The following is a 23,355-nucleotide window of genomic DNA, read 5'->3' on the forward strand; positions in this document are numbered from 1 at the left end:
TACCCAAACTGCCTTTTTTCAAAAATCCAATATGGAATCTGTAGAAATTGGTTGATGTAGTCAAATCAACATGGATCAAAGGAATGTTTGCAGCATCTTGTGGAATCCATGTCATTAAGAATTGAGGCTATTTTGAGAACACAAGGAGGCCCTTTACCCAGTATTAGTATAGCATTCCTAATAATTTGCTCAGTGAGCATTTAGAGATTTCAGTTATTCCTTCAATATATAGTTATTTCTTTATATTCAATACTCTTATTTCCAATGGTGTCATTAATCTTTACAACAGAACTCCACACTTCCTTATTACGTATTTGTTGTGCTAATATCTTATTAGGTTCTCTCTGTGCTCATAAGATCAGTGATGTGGCTTATAACCTAGTTGCTCTGTAGGTCTTGAGTTCTAAAGTTTCAAAGCTGGTTATACCAACAACCTTTTAAGTGTAAAATATTGTTCATCTGCATATTCTTGGTTAGTCTTAGACATTTCACTAATTAGTTCTAATTTCCTTCTAGAGACGTATTCTACATATATTCTACATTTTCACCAAAGAGTTCTTGCTTATATCTCTGGAGATGCATTGATTTCTATGAAATATCAATTTGTGTAAAATATGATTTTAATAAAGTCTTCATTAGCTAGCGTTAGTGAGTTTAACAGCCAACAAGGAGTTGTATTAGGACAGAGTTATGACGTACGTTCCAAAATAAGAGGAAAGCAGGCAGAGATAGCAATAGCATCGTTGTCATTCTGCCACATGATGAAACTTAACAGGAAGTTGAGCAACTGAGAAGGACAAGACGATAAAATTATAAGGGTATGTCAGGTGACCAGAAGGGCTCCTCCCCTTCTCATCTTTTCAGAACTCCTTGAGTTGAACTGTCCAACAGAAATATCTGGTGTCCTTGTTGGTTGCGACTTATCTGGGCAATTCCAGTCCTTCATTTAGGGGCACACATAACATGTGCCACTATAGAAAAGGAAACGGTAATATTAAAGACCTTAGCTCAGTGTTTCCCGACCTCGGTCCTGTGGGGCCCACTGTGGCTGCAGGTTTTTGTTTCCAATCAGCTTCTGTTTTTAATTGGACTCCTGGGCTAATTGAGTGATGTGTTATTTCCCATGTTCTGTGTTTTGGGAACAATATAGAAATTAGAAAACTAAGTCTGGTAATATATATATATAAAAATGTTTTTAATTGTCATTAATAACATAATAATAATAACATAATAAACTGGTGATGAAGGCAGGCTTTATTGTAGGCATGGAGCTGACAGTTTGACATCCGTGGCAGAGTGATGGGTGCTGAGCAGGCTCCTGTCAATCATGGAGAATCCACTGAACAGTATCATCTTCAGGCAGAGGAGCAGCTTCAACGACAGACTGCTGTCACCATCCTGCTCCACTGACAAACTGAGGAGACCCCACACTATGCGACTCTTCAATTCCACCCGGGGGGGTAAACGTTAACATTATACAAAGTTATTGTCTGTTATACCTGCATTTTTATCACTCTTTGATTTAATATTGTTCTTTATCAGTATGCTGCTGCTGGAGTATGTGAATTTCCCCTTGGGATTAATAAAGTATCTATCTATCTATCTATCTAATAAGATACAACAAAGGGGAAAAACTGCACAGAAAAAGTGCAAATATAATGAAATCAACAAAAGAGAGTTAAGCATTTAAATCTATAGCAAGAGCAGAAATATTTTTAAATGTCTTAGAAATGTAAAAAACATGCTGCTGTCCTTTTCTGAATGTAGAATAAAAGAAAAATAATACCAGCTAATTAAATGAGAGTAGGGTTATCAGGTGTTGTCACTGATTAGGAATCTGGTTGAAACAAAAACCTGCAGCCACAGGGGGTCCCCAGGACTGAGGCTGGGAAACACTGGTTGAGCTATTGCTTGTATCTCTCCTCTGTTTCAAAAGCAGTCCAGGAGCTTCATTCATAAAGCTTGCATAGGAACAGAGTCTCAAAATGTGCAAATGTAGCTTCCACACACAAAAGTCCGGATATATTAAAGAAAACTTGATGCGAAAGTTTGCTTATATTTACAGAAATGCTGACCCAATCTGTACACAACATTTTGGAGAAACTGGAAAATGATGGTACCCTTAATACAGGAAGGAAATGCAGACAAATCAGATAAATCAATCAATCAATCAACATTTATTTATATAGCACATATTCATACAAAAAAAATGTAGCTCAAAGTGCTTTACAAAATGAATAGAAAAATAGAAGACACAATAAAAAATAAACATAAGTCAACATTAATTAACAGAATAAGTAAGGTCAATGGCCAGGGTGGACAGAAAAAACAAAAAAAAACTCCAAAGGCTGGAGAAAAAAATAAAATCTGTAGGGGTTCCAGACCACGAGACCGCCCAGTCCCCTCTGGGCAATCTACCTAACATAAGTCAAACAGTCCTCTTTGTATTTAGGGTTTTCATGGAAGGACCTGATGATGATGGTCACGTAGACTTCTGGCTTTCAGTCCATCAATGTTGGAGCATCATGATGCTTTGAGTAGGTGGTGGTGGTGCAGGCCGCCACCACAAAGAAACCGGAAAAAGAAACAGAAGAGAGAGTAGGGGTCAGTACAGATTTTAGAGCCACTGTGAATAGTTATTATGATGAATTGAACATACAGAGTATCAGTATTAAGTTAAAGTGAAGTTATAAAAAGGCCATGTTAAAGTAATGTGTTTTCAGCAGTGTTTTAAAGTGCTCTACTGTATTTGCCTGGCGAATTCCTATTGGCAGGCTATTCCAGATTTTAGGTGCATAGCAGCAGAAGGCCGCCTCACCACTTCTTTTAAGTTTAGCTTTTGGAATTATAAGGAGACACTCATTTGAAGATCTAAGGTTACGATTTGGAATATAACGTGTCAGGCATTCCGATATATAAGATGGAGCGAGATTATTTAAGGCTTTATAAACCATAAGCAGAATTTTAAAGTCAATCCTGAATGACACAGGCAACCAGTGTAGTGACATCAAAACTGGAGAAATGTGTTCGGATTTTCTTTTCCGTTAGGATTCTAGCAGCTGCATTTTGCACTCGTTGCAAGTGATTGATGTCTTTTTTGGGTAGTCCTGAGAGGAGTGCGTTACAGTAATCTAGTCTACAAAACAAACAAAAGCGTGAATTAATTTCTCAGCATCTTTCAATGATATAAGAGGTCTAACTTTTGCTATGTTTCTTAAGTGAAAAAATGCTGTCCTAGTGGTCTGATGAATATGCGATTTAAAATTCAGATTACAGTCAACGGTTACCCCTAAATTTTTTACTTCCGTCTTAACTTTTAATCCTAGTGCATCAAGTTTATTTCTGATAACCTCATTGAATCCATTATTGCCAATTACTAAGATTTCAGTTTTCTCTTTATTTAGTTTGAGAAAATTACTATTCATCCATTCAGAAATACCAGTAAGACATTGTGTTAGTGTATCGAAAGAGTCGGAGTCATCAGGTGCTATTCTGAACTGCTATTATAATATGTGTTGATGTGACAAACATATTAAACCTCAATATTGTTGAATATGATGTAAATTCCTTTAAAAGGACCAATGCTGTACATTTTCACTGAAAAACTTCTCTGGTTTCTCATCAGTTTATATCGACTACCTGTTGTCACTTCTCAGAGAACTGATCGAGAGGTCACAAATATCTCGAGACATGACTTCCAGTTTTCGCTTGGTGTAGGTGTGCATATATTAAGTGTAACATTTTTGCCAACATAAAATGGCAATTTACAGCAGTGTCTGGTTCTCCTAATATAATCAGAACACTTTACTGCATTCATATTGCAATAAAGGCATCTAGCAAAAATGAAGCTGCTTTTATTAACTATAAGAGGTTACATTCAATTAACACACAAGTCGTATGTGATGCCAAGATGAGGCCGACAAAGTCCACGTCTTCAGGCCTGGGTCAACCAGTGATTCATTTGTTTGCTACATAAAATAACATGAATTATTATTATTATAATAACGTGCAGTGAATACACTTGACTTGTGCATTCATAGTTTTCATATTCTTTCTCTGTACATTTAGCATTCATTTGCTCAGAGGTTGATGTGCTTGCTGCTTCCTGAGCAGCTCTTCTTTTCTCCACCCTAGCAGCCCACTTCTTCTCTTCTTTTATCTGCATCTTTTTGCATTAAAACTGATTAAGTCAGTGTTTGTGTTGCAATTACTTACTACGCTTTCTTTACTTTTTCACGTAAGCTGGCACTTAAATCATTCTTGAGGCAGATTAAAGACTTAAGATATGAAGAGGTAGGGGAAGTGATGACGAAGGTGGTAGAGATGAGAATGGCACCCATATGCGTGTGCTACACGGCCGACCTGCTGGCCCCTGCCAAGAGTTGATTCTACAATAAAATAAAAATAAGAAGAGGAATAACTTTGGATGTCAATCATCACCCCGAAAGGGGATAATAGAAGTCACGTAATATATGTATACCAAATTTAAGTTCAATAGGTCAAACGGTTTGCAAGCTGCAAGTGATTTTAAATCCTGGACAAACAAACGAATAGCCACGGTAACATATTATATAAGAAGATTTTGAGGCAATCCTCAGTATTTTCATATGTTTCATGCTATTCGTTGTATAAAAAATTGGTGTCATTGCATGTACCAGGTACTTACTCAGACGCTGGCACCTCAAGCCTTTCCCAAATCCCCAGAACAGATGAGAGGCGTTATAATGTCACACATGATCGTACACGCTCAGTCGCAGAGCACAGGCAGATGCTCTTGAATGCAGGTGGCAGGGTCTCAACACGTCAGGAGGAAGGCTGCCCCCCAGGCAGTGAACATCTGCAGCATTGTGACTGCATATGTATGAGGTTGATGAGCATCAGGGCTTGTTCGACTGTACATTTACAATGTGATTATGATTTATAAAGGGTAAATTGTGTAGAAATGTGCATACACCAGGATTTGAACATCTGATTTTTTGTCCCTTATATTTTCACGCATGAATCCACGCAAAGTTTCTTACATGAGGCCCCCTTGCACCACTAGATTCAAGGATGGTATTTATTTACAGATCACAAGACTGAGGTCTGGCAACTATGTGGCCGTTTCTCACACCTACCGTCTGATGTTGCAGTTAATGTATGGCTGGGTATTCAGATAGATAGATAGATACTTTATTAATCCCAAGGGGAAATTCACATAATCCAGCAGCAGTATACTGATACAAAGAAACAATATTACATTAAATAGTAATAAAAATGAAAAAAATTAAAATAAAATTAATGTTCGCATTTACTCCTCCGGGTGGAATTGAAGAGTCGCATAGTGTGGGGGAGGAACGATCTCCTCAGTCTGTCAGTGGAGCAGGACAGTGACACAGTTAAGTGGATGTAGTGGATTCTTCATGATTGACAGGAGTTTGCTTAGTGCCCGTCGCTCTGCCACAGATGTTAAACTGTCCAACTTTAATCCTACAATGGAGCCTGCCTTCTTAACAAGTTTGTCCAGGCGTGAGGCGTCTTTCATCTTTATGCTGTGTCCATTGCTGGTATTTTACTCCTGTCACTAGTCTGGGTGGCACCAGCTAGAAACTGTTTCTTCATATTATGGACACATGACAGTAATTCTTAAACTTAAAAAGAAAGCAGGACCCCTCCCACCCCCCACCTACTTCTCTGTCCCCTTCCAAAGGGCCTACTCTGGGCTTTCTCTGCTCAATTCACTTAAAACAGGAAGACATCAAACAAAAAGAGGAAAAAAATGCATCAGCTTCTCATTCCAAAAGATGCATCCCAAAAAAAAAATCACAAAGGAGTCTCAGACTAGAGAGAGTTAAATACAAAATGCATTTAAATGTGTATATAACAACAAATGCTTACAAAACCAGTAAATAATTTATGTAATTAAAATTAAACTATCTTGCTGATTGTGGGAAGAAACATCTTTTCCTAAATAAATTATATGGAAATGTAGAGATGACAAAATATCTGTTTTTCTTTTTTAGTGCCATGTTATTAAAATAACCTTTATCTTCTTCGGTAATAGAGAAATCTAATATGACTGCAATCAAGCCTCCCCTGAATGGTTGTTTCTAAGTAGATGATCATGTCTGATGAAAAGACAAATCAATTTTCTCCACAATTGTGTGAAGTGTTCTTTATATACACATAATAATCAAACTATTTTTTTATATAAAAATTCTCAACACTGCTGTTTACCAATAAGAATTAGCTGTCACATCATCATTAATACAAATAACATTGTAAGTATAAGTATGAATTTATAGAATACTGTATATACAATGATATATATTTGGTGACAAAGAATTCGTTCTTGCACCCTCTCCAGAAGTAGTGATCTAATTTGTGTATAGATGCCATCTACGTGGGGGACATTTGCTCAGGGCATGGTGGGGAGAAAGCCAAGATGAAAAGACCAGAGTAGATCCACTGGACTCTCCGTGTCACTACAACCTTGCACATCAGTATCTGATCTGTCAGCTTAACTGATACAGTGACGGTAATTGCAAAATCCCAATTGTAACAAAAGCAGCCCCATAAACATATAAATGTAATGCAGGTCCCTGAAATAAACTGACTAGCCTAACTCAATCACACGATTTGATGTAACTGAAATGTAATAAACATTTTTAAACACTGAACCATGATTTGTGTTAACGCTGTCCAAACCAACGTATACAATCAGTGAGGCATTTTGTAACCCGCTTTCTCCTGACCAGGGTCATGGGGGTCTGCTGGAGCTCATCTCAGCTAGCATAGGGCACAAATTTGTGAAAAAACCCCAGACAAGGTGCCAGTCTACACAAATAGACACACAGACAAACACCCGGGCCAATTTAGGATCGCCAACCCACCTAACCTGCATGTCTCTGGACTGCGGGAGGAAGACACAGCACCTGGAGGAAACCCACACACATGGAAAGAACATGCAAACTCCACGTGGAGAAGACCTGGGACAAGAACCCTGGTCTCCTTATTTTATGGCGGCCAGTTCTACCACTGCGCCACCCCTCCCAACATATACAGAGACTGCATAATCACCATTCACTCAATGCAGCTCAATGTTGGAGAGTTTGTTGAATTAGAAGATGAGAGTAGAACGCTTTTTTAGTGAACTGGGAGCTAACGTGAGGAGAGTCATCCTTCCATCCATGAATCCTAAGATTTCAAGGCTTCTGCCCTCTCTGGTGTCTTATTAGGAATAAAAACTGCAGTGTAGCAGTGGCACCAAGTGCTATAGCAGAAAACCAAAACACAGAACAGAAAAGCATCCGTATTAGTTCAAAAGACAAAGAGAATTTCTGCTTTTGAATTCACTTTATGTTTTTTTGTTTTTTTAATTCCAACTCTCAGTTGACATCCTGTAATTGGAATGGTGTACCTGCAAGAATCAAGCCAGACTAGCAAAAGGACAAAAAAATGAGAAACAGTAATACTATCAGGACATTAAATCGTTTACAAATTAAGTTGTGAATAACTAATTGTATTTAAATATTAGATTACTAGATTTAGTTTGGCTTTTTTGATGCTGAGCAACAGAAAAAGGCTCGTGACGGACAGCCACGCTAGAAGGTAGCCCTCCTGGGCAGCTGTGGCACCACGGATTCCTGCAGGGCATGCTGGGAGTTGGAGTTTGGTACAGCCCTGTTGGGTTCTGTGGGAGCTGCAGAGCCCTACAGGGGACTTCCACCACACCTGGGAGTGATTCCAGGTAACGCTGATGAGCCACCTGGAGCATCTCCAGATGCTGAATAAAAGGAGGCGGAAGAAGCACGAAGCTTGGCAGAAATGAAGTGGAGGCGGAAGGACTGTGAATTGTGCTGTGTGTACTTTATTGTACTGTGCTTTGGGGAGCAATTAAGAAACGCTTCCCCAGATATAAATGAACAAATGCTGTGCTGAGCTCGTGTCTCTGCCTGTCTGTATCGGGTTAGGGCGGCTATATGCACCCCGGTAGTGCACAGGCTCTTTAAAATCAAAACAGAAACTGATGTCTGCAAAGTAGTCCAAATTAATTACAAATATAAAACACAAAGCAGTCGATGGTATAAGTGCTCACCAGTTTTAAAATGACACACATGAATCCTTGCTGGTGCACCCAGCTGCTTTTAGAAGTCACAGAGTAAGATCTGGAGTTTTAATTGATTGTAGTATAAATGCTCCTTATCTGGAAGGTCCAGCTTGTAGTAGGTTAGTATTAGGAGGCTCAACCTACACAACGAACAAAAAAAAAAAAAAAGAACATTCCAAAGAACTCCATGAAAAAATGACAAAAATATCTGGGGATGGACACAAGAAAATATCCAAGTCGCCGTGAATATCCTTGGAGTTCAGTGAAATCAGTCATTAAGAAACTGAAGGAATGCAATTTCTCTCCGGTCTTCATTACAAAACTCCTCAAGTTCTGTCAGGCTGCATGAGAATTGTGAGTGAATGGCCTTCGTCAAGTCCACTCGCAGATTGTCAACTGGACTGAGATCTGGGCTCACCTTCACGATGCTTGGAACACAATCACCACCATTAGACGATCTTCTCATAAAAGTACACAACAGCGAACTTAAGAGAACTGGCGCAGTTTTAAAGGCAAAAGGGGGTCACAAACAAACAGTGATTTGCTTTCGATTTTTACTCTTTATAAGAAATCTTTGATATTTTTTTAGTTTTTCAATAATTTTGAAAGCACCTGTACTTGCCAGAGTTTTGTTTCATGTAACCTTTTTCAGAGTACTGCAGGTGTCACCCAAAATCAGTGCCACAGCCGAAACTGTTTTCAACTTATATAAACAATTTACTGTAGTTGAAAATGCAAGTTCATTATATTTTCAGAGAACACTTTAGGTGGATTAACAGATAAACGCTACACAGAAAAATCCTTATAGGTAAACCTGGAGAAAAATGACACAAATGGAAAATGTGATTATATTAAATAAAAATGTATAAGTAGGTAAAAAGATAAGCAGAAAGTGTATATTAGTAGTGAAAGGCAAACAAATCTAGCTGGCACACTGCCATCTTCAGCCAGTGATAAAAAGAATAAAGAAATCAAGAAAAAGTATGACACACTGGTGATGGCAAAGACAATAAAACCAGTAAGACGTCACGAAGGACCACAGTAGCTATAAAAAGATACTGAAGGAGCCGAATGTGAGCAAAGCTGAAATGACACACAGAACATCACTTCAGATAAAAAACAGAACGAAATAAGAGGATGCCAGCTGCACTTTTAGAATAAGATCAGCAAGAACTGGCGGGCACAGGTTAAAGCAGGTGAAAGGTAAAGTTGTTATAAATGTTAAAAAAAATGTTATTTGTTTACCCAGGGGACAGGGGTTATGTGACACAAATGAAGGTGGCACACTGGGGACTTGGAAAACCTGAAATGACTTTGTTTTATTGATACAAGATGAATTTTTTCAGGGTTTGCACCGCTGGCAGAATGCTTTCACTATAAGTTAAAATCTGCCTTTACAAGTGAAGACATGGCAATGCTTTGTTTCTAATATAAACATTCATTCTGCTCCACTAAAAAGCATTTTTTTACGATCCTGTCGTGGAAAAAACTTTCTTCTGTCTTCAAAAAAGGTAGTTATGGAGTCCAGGTGAGAATGCAGAACATTTCTTTACTTGCCTAGTTATGCAAAAATGTCAAAGTCTACAGACTAATCAATTAAACAATTCATCTGCTTTTATACTTTGTCTAATTACCTTATCTAATACATCACATGACACTTAATATGCAGAACTTTATTACCTCCTCCAATCAACTAGCACCATCAGTAATTTCTGACTCGTGTCGAGTCCTCCATTACTCTGAACACCACTTCATTAAGAGGGGTGTTTTGCAGATTGTCCTGTTGATCTTAGCACCTCTTTATACATGGGGTGTATCGGCTTTCCTATCAGTTTATCCCCACTTTATCAAGGGATGTTTGTTACTTGTAAAGCTGCTCTGGAGCCCTAGATCTGGGGGATGAATAAAAAAAGTTAGGTTAAAAATAAGCTCCTGCAAAATATTTACAATATACGGACACTCCTAGTACATTACTGAATGTTAACAATAACTTTACATGTTGTTAGGGGCTGGGAGCATGAGATCACGAAAAGCAGAGATCATCTTGAACATGTATACAATTACATTGTTTTACATGATAAAGAAATAAGAAATTAAACCTACATGGTTTCGGTTTTATTTAAATTGTGTTAATACTTGTGAAATATTTAATACACATTAAATAAATGTAATTAGAGTTGGAAAATACGGAATTAAACAACGATTTGGATGGATTAAGTTTTACCTTTTGTTGCTTTTTGCATTGTAAAATAGAAATGTTGTAATTTTGCATATACAGTACTATATGTGTATGTGTGTATGTATATATTTATATCAGGCCATGGAAAGTTAACACGTTAATTTTGCAATTAATGTGGCCCGTTTAACACGTTAAAAAATTTAGTTATGTCGGGCCGGTAACAAGGCGATCACCTCAGGCAGTGCTTTGGTCAGGGCGGCATTTTCAAGTCATTTCTTTTTTTTGTTACATTACAAAACAATAATACAAAAAAGTTGTGTGAACCTAAAGAATTACATACACATCCAGTACTGTATTTATATACTACCTTTAAAAATTTTGAGAAATAAAATTTATTTAAAGTTTCAAATTACACATTTCACAAGACCTTGACACATGCCAGCACGCTGTACTGGTATTAATTTCCTTGATTTATACATACCGACATAGGGGACACAGCAGGGGAGTGGGAAGAAGGGGTGTTCATAGTAGTCCTGGAGCAATACTAAAAAAAAAAAAAGTAAGGAAGGTAAAAATTACTCTCTCCCTTTTCTTTTTTTATGTCATGCTTCTGTAAGAAGATCGAGCCAATGTCATATCACATACTTGCAAAATACGTTTAAGTTGAGTGGCACTAAAACCAAAAATAAGTCTCCTGTACCAGTGTATTTAACTCACCAGACTGCCAGGTAGCTTACAGTCCTACTATAACTACAAAATAGATGTGTAATGATTATCCCTACCCACTACTCCAGTTTGCAGTATCTTCGCTAATTTATGCAAAGAATGCAACATAGCCACCCAAGTAATGCACAGTGTCAGTTTTTAAGTGAGATAGCTGCCACAGAAAACATTTTCAGCTTGCCAGGAGCAAAGGTGTTTTCCAACCATTTTTCTGTGTTGGCACACATTTTGTAACCCAAAAAATCCCAAGGCACCAACCACCAAAGCATTAAATCTCTTAGATGCGTTAAACTGTCTGAAGGGGCGAGACTATCAGAGACGCCTGCAAAAAAAATGTAATAAAGAAAAAAGCAGTTTGGAGGTTGGCGTCCGCAGACACAGCACTTAATGAGCACTTCGGATGCATTTTTCCAGCTTCTTCGTCCCTTTGCGCACTCATAGAGGCACTCCTATATATCACACCTGGAGAGCTCTCATTGCGCACCAGTTGAAAAACACTTGTGCAGAGTATAATTATAAGATTGCTGATAACATCAACAACATTTATTTATATAGCACATTTTCATACAAAAAATGTAGCTCAAAGTGCTTTACAAAATAAAGAATAGAAAAATAGAAGACACAATAAAAAATAAAAATAAGTCAACATTAACTAAGGTCCGATGGCCAGGGTGGACAGAAAAAAACAAAACAAAAAAAAAAACTTCAGACGGCTGGAGAAAAAAAAAAAAATTAAATCTGCAGGGATTCCAGACCAAGAGACCGCCCAGTTGATGACGATAATGAACAATTGAGGATGGCATGTGCAGAGTTTTAACATAAGTTTTAATGTATGCCCATTTAAGAGATGGTTTTTCTTTCAATTAAGTCAGTGTTTAGCAGTGCATTCAAAGTCAACAGAGATTTTAATCGTTTAATTTTACTTTAACACGTCTGTGTCTCATATGCTTTGTCAACATGAGAATTAATACATTGGGCTTTTTCTCTTACTGCCTTCTTTTCAACTTGCCTTTTTGGAAGGCATTCAAATTCAGGTTGTACTTGCTCAAGTAGTGTTTTGTTAAAAGGTCAGGTTATTATTTTAAGTTTAAAAGTATGCTATTAATTTTTTTTTTTTTAATTCCTTTGTGTTGATCCTATATTCATTTTGTTATTCAGTGTGTATTTACTTCATGATTTATGTATTTATTTGAAGTCAAAAATTGAAATCACAGGTTGATCCAACTTGTGTGATTTTTCATCAAGGTGACTCAGTAGTGTGTATGGCCCCCATGTGCCTGTGCGCACTCCTAACACACAGAGTGTGAGTGAGAGTGTGCTGGGAGACACCATAAACCTTTCTGTGACAGCACGTATGGATGTTTCAATCCTGGAGGAGCTGGACTACCTGTGCCTGAATACTACCTGAATTGGCTGCAGGTACCGCCTCATGCCACCAACAGTGACATGGACACTAGCAAAACTAGAGAAGTATCAGTCAGGAAGGATAAGAAGAGAGCAACTGCCTGTGGCCACCACCTGTAAAGCCATTCCCTTTTTGGAGGTTGTATTGTTGTTGTCACTTTCATTTGCACTAAAGCAGGTGAAGTTGATTCACAAGCTCTTATGATTCCTAACTGGACAGACTGATATCCCTGAAGTTTAACTGACTTGGTGTTAGACTTTGATCACTTTAGTGTGCCTTTAAAATTTTCTGAGCAATATATGGGGTGGAGTCAGTTGCCCTCACTGGGTGTTTTCTTGGCACTTGGAGTGAAAGGAAGAGGATATGACTAACACCGGCACACTCTCTAGTCCTGGAGATGAGAGTGGAAGGTGATCCTCTGATGCATAGACATATATAGATAGACGCCTAGTCGACATGATACATCAGTGCATCCACCACATTGTGAGTGGCAAAAGTGCCATTTAACCTAATACAGGTAGACGTGGAAACCGGGTTTTCTGATGAAAAAACAATAACGTTTAAAACAGTATCGTTTACATACAACAGATTTTGGCAAATCGTTTAAATGAAATTATTTATATCCATTTATACACTAATAATGGCAATTACTAAATAATGATTATAATAATTATTATTACACAATTCCTCCCATAAAAGTAACATATCTCGGACTGCCATCTCTGAAACATTTCTAGACTTCGTCCTGTTCTTACACAACACAGTACTGAAGTATTGGTTAATGCCCGAGTCACCTTACGTATAGATTACTGTAATGCTATTCTATCTGGCATCTCACAAAAACTTATCCATCACTTACAACTACTTCAAAATTCTGCAGCAAGGATAATAACCTGCTGTTCTAAATCCACTGAACATATCACACCTGTTCTCTCTCAACTTCACTGGCTCCCTGTTAACTACAGAATACAATACTAAATACCGCTCTTAACATTTAAAGCTCTCCACAGCCTTGCTCCCTCCCACCTCACTGATCTCCTCCAGACTTACACTCCTCTCGCTCACTCAGATCCTCATCTGCAGCTCGACTTTCTGTACCGCACATCAGACTCAGTGCTATGGGAGCTCGAGCGTCTCTCATTGTGCTCCTCAACTCGGGAATTCTCTTCCCTCTCATATACGTCAGCTCGATTCAATCACACATTTTAAAACTGCCCTCAAAATGTATCTTTTCAAACTGGCATACCAATTGTGAATTCTGCACTGTTACTGCCAGTTATCTTTGTTTGTTTGCTAATTATTGCTTTTTGATTTTCCATTCTCTTGTTTTAATTTTACTAATGTTTAATTTTATTGTAAGGTGACCTTGAGTGTTAATAATTCACTTTATTTAAAAGGTGCCTTTCTTATTAATTATTGAGACAAAAAAATGACCACTGTCTGAAAGTCAAAATAGTAAGACTGCAACTGGCAGTCTGGTCTTTCTTTTAACAGTGAAAAGATACACTCAATGACAAAAATAAAAAATATTATTGTATACAAATTGGCGTAATAATTTCTGAAAACATTTCACTCATTCCTCTCTCAATCTCTCCCTCACACACACACACACAATGTGGTTACTTAAATATATACAGGATAGGATCTAAAATCCTTGAAACAGAACTGTCTTACATAGCTTTTTCCGTGTGTTGCCACTCTGTAATTTGAGAGTATTCAGTCTGGCAATATGGTGCAGCCTTAGTTTGTGGAAGACAGACACAACTAAAGACATGAGCATAAAATGATGGTTGTCAATTTCAAACTGTGTTTCCTCAAAGTGCTCCATGAGAAAAAACACATCTGAACCAATCTCAGCCCAAACAAACTGATTGATCAAAGATACACTGACAGCTTGCCTTAATGTTGACTGTCGGATAACGTGCTCAGCTACTTTGACCACCTTGACTGTACCCCCAGAAGGAATCATCAGACGTCCTTTGTTTTTTAATGTGAGTGAGTGGTAGCTTTGATCATATGATGCCAGTACAGCATCTGCTACCAAACTAGCATGGCACACATCACAGGACAGCTTTCTCAAAATCCTGCTAAGGGCTTCCTCCCACTGCTTCCTGAGGTGGATTTCTTTGGGAAACTTTCAAAGTTTGTGAAATGTTAACAGCCAACAATAATCTACATAGTTAGTGACCAAATATGTTTAGCCAAAACGTTGATTGGAGGCTCACTTGAGCATATAAATGCATAGCTTTGCTAGCTTACCCTGCCTTAGAAAATCCCATTTTATAATAATTCTTTAGCTAATGGCCAAATATATCCAAAACAATTGTTCAGCCTTACCTATGAAATGTAATCCCCCAGGATCTGGTTTAGAGAATACAGAGGTTTGTACAATCCCAAACTGCACATGTGTGAGGCATCTTTATCCATTACTTCACTCCACAGTATGGCAGCGACATTGATGTACGATGCTGCTGGTCATGCGGCATCTAGTAATTTTATGTCTATGCATGACAACACATACTTGGAGTTTCATCATAATAACTATTTGTGGTGGCTCTAAAATCCGTACTGACCCCTACTCTCTTTTCTGTTTCTTTTTCCGGTTTCTTTGTGATGGTGGCCTGCGCCACCTCCACCTACTCAAAGCTTCATGATGCTCCAACAATGATGGACGGATTAAAAGGAAGAAGTCTACGTGACCATCATCATCATCAAGCCCTTCCGTGAGAACCCTAAATCCAAAGAGGACTGTTTCATTTATGTTAGGTAGAATGTCCAGAGGGGACTGGGCGGTCTCATGGTCTGGAATCCTACAGATTTTATTTTTCTCCAGCCGTCTGGAGTTTTTTTGTTTTTCTGTCCCCCCTGGCCATTGAACCTTACTCTTATTCGATGTTAATGTTGATTTATTTTGTTTTATAATTGTGTCTTTCATTTTTCTATTCTTTAATATGTAAAGCACTTTGAGCTACTGTTTGTATGAAAATTTGCTATATAAATAAATGTTGTTGTTGTTGTTGTTGTTAGTGGGGAAAATATGCACTCTGGCAGACCTGAATGCAATTAGATAAACCAAAAATTGGACTGAGTCAGTTTACTTAAGCAATTCACCATTCCTGATTTGGTTTCCGTCACTTCAGGCTCCACTTTAGCCACAGGTATTTGGCGATACTTATTTGGCCCCAGGGTGAGATGTGGGACTATGAAGTCAGAATTTAGTCCCTCAGCAGGGCCACCAATTCAGACCTAAAAAAATATTCAGCTCTCAGTAGCACATCTGTCGAGACTGACACTAAACAGTACTAATAATGGGCAATTCCATACCGTAAAATACTAGAATTCAAAACTCTGCAAATGCAGCAGTGTCCTAAGTGCCAACATCAAGGCTAAGCAGGACTTCTTAGCTGCTGATGAATTATCTACCATATTACGACTCTGGCAGTAATGATACTGTTTTGCAGCAACCCGAAGTATTAAAGAGAAAATTAACTTCTTTGGGCACCAAAGCAAAATGAAAACAAACCTCAATTGCATCTGGACTCCTACCAAGGATACAAAGAGGGGTTGTGGACCAACACAGATTAGGTTCCCTTTACTACTAGTTATCTGGGGTCTCACCTATTAAACTTGATTATTGTTGGAAATATTCATACAGTAAGTCATTTCTTATACTACAGTTGATATTTCTAAAACACAAACTTGGCATGAAAAGTGGCCTAGGATTAAAGTTTTGACCATTCGCTAGTCCCTTGTGTTGCTAGTTTAGCGCCTCCAAGCAGCAGGACACTGAAGTGAACAGAATATCTTGTCTTACTGTGCATTTCAATAATGCTTCTGTCACATTCCAATGTTCTTAAACTAATTATTAATACATTTATTTTCTAAACCTGCTTTATCCTGAGCAGTGTCACATTACAGTTAGCTGACATGTTACCTCAATGAATCTGACATGAGTGTTTAAAACAACACCTAATGGAAACACTTAATGTCGATTGGCTTAGTGTGCAGCATACTGGTGTTACCTATAAAGAGAGAGAGTGTGTGTGTGTGTGTGTAACATAACTGGTGATGGCAGCGTTACCAAGGAGCCAACCATCACACACAGCATGAGAGTGTAATGGGAGTCAGCTTCCAATAAGATAAAGGAATTTTAGCATCACATATAACTTGTATATTAATTCAACGAGACTGCTTTCTGTTTACAAAAGCAAATTTATTCTGTACCTTTATTGCAACGTGTGAGACAACTGCACTGATTACATCAGGAAAACCAGCAATCACTGAAATTTACCTTCTGACCTCGGCTTGCTTACCCGGACAGTAAGAAAACTGCTTCTATCTATCTGGGTAGAATCTTAACTATACCAGCCCATGCAGATGGTAAGACATGGCTCAGGGGTGACTGCAAGATTTTGGTCCAGTCAGCCAGTTCACCCTGAAAAATGCCGATCGCTAAATACCCTACGGTTGTTAGAACTTTAACGGAAAAGAGATTGCATGATTTCTACATGATGGTTTCTGTAATGTAGGCTCCAACTCAGCAGATAACACCAAGAGGAAGTCTAAATGTGCTTATAAGCCAGTCATTATCATTAGACAAAAAACAAACAAACAAACAAACAAAAAAAAAAATCGGGAGTGGTCTCCCCTCGCCTTTCTGATATACTCAGATATGGGGATGGATATTTGAGGAGTAAACTGCAAGACAATGTTTTTATTTTTATAGTATGTACATTAAAGAACCATTAACAACAAATTAAATCAATAATATATTGAACAATTATTATAAGAATAAAGTTACATGAATAAAAGGTAAAGTACCTTTTTCCGGTTAAAAGAAACAGCCCAAAAGTTGATAGCAATCTACGTTTTGTACCAAATCTTTGTATGCAAAATTGGTTGACCTAAGTGAAAGCTTTCTCAGCTCACAACTTGCCCAAGTGAAATTAAAACCTGGATGGAGCAGAACTCTTTAAAATTTAAATTGCAACAAAACTGAACTCCTGCAAATTGGGACTAAGGTGTAGCTTAATAAAATGAGCTCCTTCCCAGTCCATCTTGGTGGCGATCTCATCAGACCTGCATCTGAATCTTGGTTTAATTTTTGATTCCTCCCTCTCTTATTCAGCCCACATAAATCACATTAAGAAACTTTTACGTTCATCTCCATAACATAGCACGTGTTTGCTCCTTCCTCTACTTTTCTAATGCTGAGAAACTTGTCCATGCTTTTATCACATCCAGCATCGATTATTGTAATTCCCTACTGGCAGGTGCCCCTTCTACTCTTATATAACAGCTCCAGCTTATTCAAAACTCGGCTGCAAGAGTCCTTACTTGAACCAGCAGCAGTGAGCACATCACACCCATCCTGCTCCGTCTTCACTGGCTCCCTGTGTCTTACAGAATTGAATATAAAATTCTACTAATAACCTACAAAGCCTAAAATGACCTCACGCCAAACTACATCAGTGACCTTCTCCATCACTATGTGCCTGTCCGCCCACTAAGGTCCTCTGATTCTGGTTATCTTCTTGTGCCCCTCACTAATCTACACTCCATGGGTGACAGGGTCTTCAGCTGTATAGCGCCCAGACTCTGGAATGACCTACCGAAATTAATCAGATCAGCTGACTCCATGAATTCTTTTAAAAAACAACTCAAAACTCATCTGTTCAGGAAAGCTTTTAGCTCTACTTGACTTTATTACCCTTCTCTCAGTTTACCTCTCTGTCAAGATGCTCATGTAACCTGTATGTGTGTGGGTGCTAGACCATCAGTTATGTTGTCTGTTAGGCTTTTCTCTGAATTTACTATCTTACTCTTTATTTATCTGGTTTAGTACAATACTTTATACTGTATACCCTGCCGTTCTTAAACTCTAAAATGAAATGCCTTGAGCATTGGAAAGTTGCTATACAGTATAATTAAAATGTATTATTATTACTCAAGTTATCTTGTTTACACACACACACAGACATGATTCGAAAAATGGTATTTTCAGACTCAGGGAGGTCTAACACGTCGAGATTCATCAAAATTGAATTTTGGAGGATTCCAGTACTTTCCCTTACACTTCATACATGAGAAAGCCAGGGAGGTCTAAAATGTCAAGATTCATCAAAATTTCAACACTGAATCTTTGGATGATTACAATACTTTCCCTATATTTTGTATACAAGAAAGTCATAATGATTGGGACCCCTAAAAAAAACTCGTGTAAACAGGCTAATGTGCCATTGCCCGTTACTTGATATAACACACAACCTGCAAACACCACAAGAGAGGAGGTATAATGAAAGATAATCCCATACACACTCTGATGGAACGAACCATTGACTCAGTAAAAGGAGGATGGAGGTGGTTGGACTCGGTAGGTGGCACTCTGCCATACAGACTCACAAGAGTTTGCTGCATTGTTACAGCTTGTGCAAAAGTGCAGTACTGCACAAAATGGCACAGAAACATGGACCGTCTATCTGGACGGATGACCCTAACACTAACATGATAGCAATTTAAAGACATTTTAAAGTTGTGCATTGAATATAAAGAATCATGCATGTAGTGCAACACTGACATTTACTTTTTTTTCACACGTTCAATAAAAATGTTCTTAATATCTCACAGTTCTGAGTATAAACCATGCATTTTTTTTTTTTTTGTGGTGGCGATTCCTGCAGATCGAACGTTTTTGTGGTTTTCCACTTTAGTCCGTAATAGGTCGACTGCACATTCACTTTAGTTCCATTTTCATTGTTTTTACATGGTTTGTGGTAAAGATGTCACTCTCAGAAATATGGCCAGGTTTATATGGGAATTAAATCATGAATATTCAAAAAAAAAAAAGGCATTGTATGCCATACTTTGATTACTGGTGGGAGGCGGCAGGGACTGGCTACAAGCACTAGCACACATGCATAATTGGATTTCAGATTTGGAAAGAACTTGCTCTGGCACGTGGAACAGGTACGAGTTTTATAAATCCATTTTTTTGCATGTATTCCACTTTTGCCTATTGAGCATAAGCAAAATGATAGTATAGAAATGGAGCAAGATTTTGTACACAAGGCCCCTGATGTGAAATTCTGAGAATAAAACTTGCTAATCACTGGGATCATTTTTAGAAAATACCTGGATAAGTTATGACGGTCTCTGTTCTGACTGGAAGGGATCTTTTATTCTATCCCAAAATGTGTGTAATACGCAGCCGTGTCACCATAAAATACAGACAGTCTTTTATCCCATTGTTCATTTATTAAATGCTGCACAAACAAGCATATTGTAAGGCATCTCAAAAATCAAGTTATGAAAAATAGTTCCAAGTGAACTGCTATACAAAAAATAATTCAAATTAAAATTGAATCCTCCACCTGCATTAATGAATTAACTAAAAAGCATAAAATTCGCCCAAAACATATTTGCAATTTAAAACAGTTTGTTAACCTCCTTAGCTTTTGTTTACCAAAGGAAAAACAAGCCAATATATTTTTCAAACAAGAAAAATGACTATGTATAAGAGAAACAATCCACTACTGAAATGTCAACTTAAATACAACAGAAAAGGTACGTCTGGTTTCCACTGCTGTATTGATGCAAATTTAGCACACATCCTCTGTGTGAGGTTTTTGAGAAAGCCACCAACGCACAGCCCAGTGTTGCAACTGGGACAGTAGGAGAATGTTTCTTTGTGCACGGTTCTAATTATTTTTTTGTTACTTACACATTAAAGGGTAGAATGTCAGAGCCAGACTGGGACAACCGATGTGCCCCTTGTGTTATTTCAGGTTGCCACAGCGCAACGGTTAGCGACTTCAGTATTCGCCCTGGCACAAACATTGACAGTTGCTGCACTGTGGACAGTGCTGAGGGGATGAATGTCTTACTTGCACTTGATCGCAATTATTTTACCTTTTGTCATTCAACTACTGTCGCACCAAGGTGAAGCTTCACATGACTTATGTCACTGGGCAAATCATGGTGGTTAAGTTGTATAGTTTCATTATCATTCTTCACTTCTTGTGACAAATTCTGATGACCAATTCCCATTATTACTATTGCTTGATTTTAGAAATGGTTGTTTTAGTTTGTTCTAAAACTGCCTTTATGGCTTTTCGTTTGCCACTGTGTTATGTACTGCAGGCTCCACCCACTCCTAGATATTCACAAGTGAAGTTTAGAGTTGCCATAAAGTGGCAGAAACCATAGAAATACTTTTTTTTGGCAGCACCTTATTTCATCCTGAGGATGGCAGCAGAATACTGTCCCGAAAGCCTTTTGGCTGAAGTCAGTTATTTTTTCCACACAAAAGATTTTGGGCCTTTATTTTCCAGTGGTCTGCTATGCCCAAACTCTTCACTGTAAAACGTGCAGGAAAGATTTATTTATTTATTTTTTAATTTACACAAAACTCTTAACTTTAGAACTTAATTTCATGCGGCACATGCATACATGCCATGTTTGTGAAGGAATGACCTCAACGTGAAAAATACTGAACGAACTTACCCTTTAAAATTATAAAGCAAACTACTGACATTATATGTCACTCCAAGCCTGACTTGGGTTTAAGCATAATTACATAGCATTCTGAGCCTAAGTCACGCTTAGGGGTTAATGGCAAGGAGGTTAAACATTACCTGCTTTGGGGAATAATACAGTATATTAAGTACAAAATCTGATATTTGTTTTCTTAACAAAACCTAGTTAACACTATTCCTTTAGCTGAGGTTGCACCAAATTGTTTTAAAATACTTCTTGAAGTGATAAGCACTGTTCAAGGAGGTGGCCTTGAAATAATTCTGTATGATGAAGTACACATCACTTCTAAAGATTTGGGTCAATTTCCATTCTTTAAAAGGTGCTGAAGATGACATTAACTCTTTGAGGGATATTTTTTTTTTTTCTGATTTGGCCCAAGGCTAAATAATTTTTTTCCAAAAAAATCCAGTTTTCTAAAAAGCACACAAAAGGACTGGTTTCACATATACATCTCAACATTTAAATATTTATGACAAATGTCACTGTGTTTTATGCTCCATGAGCCTTGAACGTACAGTAATGTTAGAGGCAGCCAACAGCGTGCACTGCCACATTACACTGCTTGCAGAATATGTTACACTGGTGCCACTGTTTCAGTCATCTGTTTCTGCAAAATGTGACCGCAGTCACCAAGCTGTCTGCGCAGTGGGCCGCAGTGGTCACAGTATCCAGCAACAGACGCTTTAAACAATGGCACTATTGTAACACATACTGCAAGCAGGACACTGCTAAGAGAGTCGAACTCTAACGTAACAGCTGATTACCGCTCTCTACCCCTTGATGTTGACTAATGTCGACACCGGTCTCAACTATATTGGTTGGCATAACACCTATCCTGAAATAGTTAAAACAGAATCCATCACAACTATAGTACTAAATGCACAGACCACCTAAGACATTTTTTTTTTTTTTTGTTATTCTGGTTCATAACTGAATTTGGCAGCCTTTTATCTGACTTCGCTATAAAGCAAAATCATGTAGGGTTAAGGATTTTAATATTCACAAACATGTGGAAACTGAAACCTATAATAAATGTTTTACTTACCTGCTAAAGTTGGTAGAATTTTGCCAGGTTATTAATGGTTTGACTCTATTAAAATCATGCATTAGATCCAAGTGTTACCTATTGAGCCAAAATTCTAAATTTAAGCATTACTCCACTAAAGAGTAGTGGAAATGCATGTGTTTCCTTCATAATAGCCTGCTTTTGTATACTTTACAAAATCAATGGCCTCAGATTGTAAGTAAAATGCAGTATTAGATAGGGAAACTGACTTGTTTTTTTTATATGGATTACTTTGTTTAATCATTGAATGAAATTATCCAACACTCATTTCACCCATGTAAAAAATTGTCCCCATAGTTTTGATACTTGGTTGTAGAACCTTTAGCAGCAATAACCGCAATTAAACACTTCCTATAATTTTATATCAGTCTTGCACTTAACAGCTGACAAATTTTAGGCAATTCTTCTTTGTTGAAATACTTTAACATAGACATGCTGGCTGGTTTGCAATGATGAGCTGTACATTTCAGTTTCTTCCACAACATCTCCATTGGGTTCACATTAGAACTTTCACAAGGCCACTTGCAAAACTTTCATCCTCTTTCTCCTGAGCTATACAGCTGTAGACGTAATTTTTTGTTTAGTTTCACTGCTTAAACCAATTATGCTTCAGCTCTCAGACAGATAACCAGAATCACCCTCAAGAGCATTCTGATTAAGTGCAGAATTCTTTGTTCCTTCAATAATGACAAGTCTAGTGGGCCCTGAAGCAGCTAATTCTCCCCACGCTAACACCTTCATGTTTAATCAGAGGCATGATGTTTGTATAGTCAAATACTGTTATTGGTTCTAGATCAGACAGAGTAGGTCCTGTGTCGTTGTAGGGCAAAATGGGCATTGCCCATTTGTCTAGACTTTAGGGGCACAACTGACCTGTAAGGCAGCATATTTAGCAAACCTCTAGCTGTACAAAACCCCCAATTGAACTTCCAAACTAAGTGACTAAACTACTAACTAGGATCTGCCTGAACTTCATCTGATAAAGGTGTAAATAAGATGTTGAACTGACATCTTTCCAGAGGTTACTTTACTGATGTCTTGAGCCAGAAGGAATGAAATGGACTCAAGCAAGAACAAAGACCTGTAATTCAAAAGATAACTACTAAGATGGATGGAATAACTTGCCTATTACAAGACACTGATTTTGCATATGAAAGTGACTTTAATTTAATTAGAAGGTTTATCCTTCCTTTATAAACTAACTGCATGCCAAAGAGAAGTGTGGAGAATTGGAAAATGAACACTCACTGAAATTCTCTAGGGAATCCTAGAGTACTCTGGGACTTTTCCTGGGGATGTTCTGTGCACATTCTCCAACCAACATGACTTCCTAAAAATCTTCTCTCAAACTAACAAGC

The 23,355-nt window shown here is 37.9% G+C and overlaps 2 pseudogenes; one reads left to right on the plus strand and one right to left on the minus strand.

Moving 5' to 3' along the window:
- Positions 1 to 688: 688 nt before the first annotated feature.
- On the minus strand, positions 689 to 3,425 carry LOC120514341 (annotated as a pseudogene).
- Positions 3,426 to 12,420: 8,995 nt separating this feature from the next.
- On the plus strand, positions 12,421 to 18,082 carry LOC120514342 (annotated as a pseudogene).
- Positions 18,083 to 23,355: the final 5,273 nt, after the last annotated feature.

This window comes from Polypterus senegalus, chromosome 14, assembly GCF_016835505.1.
Source record: "Polypterus senegalus isolate Bchr_013 chromosome 14, ASM1683550v1, whole genome shotgun sequence".
Lineage (NCBI taxonomy): Eukaryota > Metazoa > Chordata > Cladistia > Polypteriformes > Polypteridae > Polypterus > Polypterus senegalus.